The sequence below is a fragment of the Durio zibethinus genome, unplaced genomic scaffold (assembly GCF_047325235.1).
Source record: "Durio zibethinus cultivar Kanyao isolate XHJ-2024 unplaced genomic scaffold, ASM4732523v1 HiC_scaffold_402, whole genome shotgun sequence".
Taxonomy (NCBI): domain Eukaryota; kingdom Viridiplantae; phylum Streptophyta; class Magnoliopsida; order Malvales; family Malvaceae; genus Durio; species Durio zibethinus.
In genome coordinates, this window is record NW_028323025.1 from 897,501 (window position 1) to 900,000 (window position 2,500).

Consider the following 2,500-nt stretch of genomic DNA (forward strand, 5'->3'; position numbering starts at 1 on the left):
CACGCTGGGCCCTGGTGCGGCAGCTTGCCTCGAGCACCATCGGCACACGCTGGGCCCTGGTGCGGGCGGTTGCCTCGACCACCATCGGCACACGCTGGGCCCTAGTGCGGCAGCTTGCCTCGAGCACCATCGGCACACGGTCGGCCCTGGTGCGGTCGGTTGCCACGAGCACCATCGGCACACGCTGGGCCCTGGTGCGGGCGCCTGCCTCGACCACCATCGGCACACGCTCCGCCTTGGTGCGGTCGGTTGCCTCGAGCACCATCGGCACACGCTGGGCCCTGGTGCGGCAGGTTGCCTCGACCACCATCGAGACACGCTGGGCCCTGGTGCGGCAGGTTGCCTCGACCACCATCGGCACACGCTGGGCCCTGGTGCGGGCGGTTGCCTCGACCACCATCGGCACACGCTGGGCCCTGGTGCGGGCGGTTGCCTCGACCACCATCGGCACACGCTGGGCCCTGGTGCGGGCGCTTGCCTCGACCACCATCGGCACACGCTGGGCCCTGGTGCGGCAGGTTGCCTCGAGCACCATCGGCACACGCTGGGCCCTGGTGCGGCAGGTTGCCTCGACCACCATCGGCACACGCTGGGCCCTGGTGCGGGCGCTTGCCTCGAGCACCATCGGCACACGCTCGGCCCTGGTGCGGTCGGTTGCCTCGAGCACCATCGGCACACGCTGGGCCCTGGTGCGGCAGGTTGCCTCGACCACCATCGGCAGCCTCGACCACCATCGGCACACGCTGGGCCCTGGTGCGGGCGCTTGCCTCGACCACCATCGGCACACGCTGGGCCCTTGTGCGGTCGGTTGCCTCGAGCACCATCGGCACACGCTGGGCCCTGGTGCGGCAGGTTGCCTCGAGCACCATCGGCACACGCTGGGCCCTGGTGCGGCAGGTTGCCTCGACCACCATCGGCACACGCTGGGCCCTGGTGCGGGCGGTTGCCTCGACCACCATCGGCACACGCTGGGCCCTGGTGCGGGCGGTTGCCTCGACCACCATCGGCACACGCTGGGCCCTGGTGCGGGCGCTTGCCTCGAGCACCATCGGCACACGCTGGGCCCTGGTGCGGCAGGTTGCCTCGAGCACCATCGGCACACGCTGGGCCCTGGTGCGGGAGCTTGCCTCGAGCGCCATCGACACACGCTGGGCCCTGGTGCGGCAAGTTGCCTCGAGCACCATCGGCACACGCTGGGCCCTGGTGCGGTCGGTTGCCTCGAGCACCATCGGCACACGCTGGGCGCTGGTGCGGGCGCTTGCCTCGACCACCATCGGCACACGCTGGGCCCTGGTGCGGCAGGTTGCCTCGATCACCATCGGCACACGCTGGGCCCTGGTGCGACAGGTTGCCTCGAGCACCATCGGCACACTATCGGCCCTGGTGCGGGCGGTTGCCTCGAGCACCATCGGCACACGCTGGGCCCTGGTGCGGCAGGTTGCCTCGAGCGCCATCGGCACACGCTGGGCCCTGGTGCGGGCGGTTGCCTCGACCACCATCGGCACACGCTGGGCCCTGGTGCGGGCGCTTGCCTCGAGCACCATCGGCACACGCTGGGCCCTGGTGCGGCAGGTTGCCTCGAGCACCATCGGCACACGCCGGGCCCTGGTGCGGGAGCTTGCCTCGAGCGCCATCGGCACACGCTGGGCCCTGGTGCGGCAAGTTGCCTCGAGCACCATCGGCACACGCAGGGCCCTGGTGCGGTCGGTTGCCTCGACCACCATCGGCACACGCTGGGCGCTGGTGCGGGCGCTTGCCTCGACCACCATCGGCACACGCTGGGCCCTGGTGCGGCAGGTTGCCTCGATCACCATCGGCACACGCTGGGCCCTGGTGCGACAGGTTGCCTCGAGCACCATCGGCACACTATCGGCCCTGGTGCGGGCGCTTGCCTCGAGCACCATCGGCACACGCTGGGCCCTGGTGCGGGCGGTTGCCTCGAGCACCATCGGCACACGCTGGGCCCTGGTGGGTTTAGGCACATCTTCAAATTTCTGCCGTGCCAATGCCATTTTTATGGCTTGTAAATTCATACAATGGTCCCCTAAGCCTTCACGTGAAGTTTCGTTGGAAGATGACTCGTTTTCTATTTTTCACGATTTTCGAAGCTTTTTGCGGTTCGGGATTTTTTAAAATTTTTTTATAAGGATTTTTGGCCCCAAATTTTGTAGGCATGATCCTTCTATTTTTGTTGGCATGCACAAAAAAATTCAGCTAAAAACTCGAAGTAGAGAAGATTTTGTGACCGTTTGAAAAAAGTGTCCCCATTTCAGACACTTTAACGGCTACTGGTAGCAAACCTGTAAAATCTCAAATGCTCTTTAAGGGGGTGTGAATTCTCAGAGGTTTGATGAGGGATAGGGGGCCAACACAAGGCCAAGTACCAGCACCCATCGCACATCATGTGCGCACACCCCCCCGGCCCCCCTCCCAATCGCCGGAACCCCAATGCCGCCGGTCAGGTTCTCCGGCGGTACTCCGGCGATGCTCCGGCGATGCT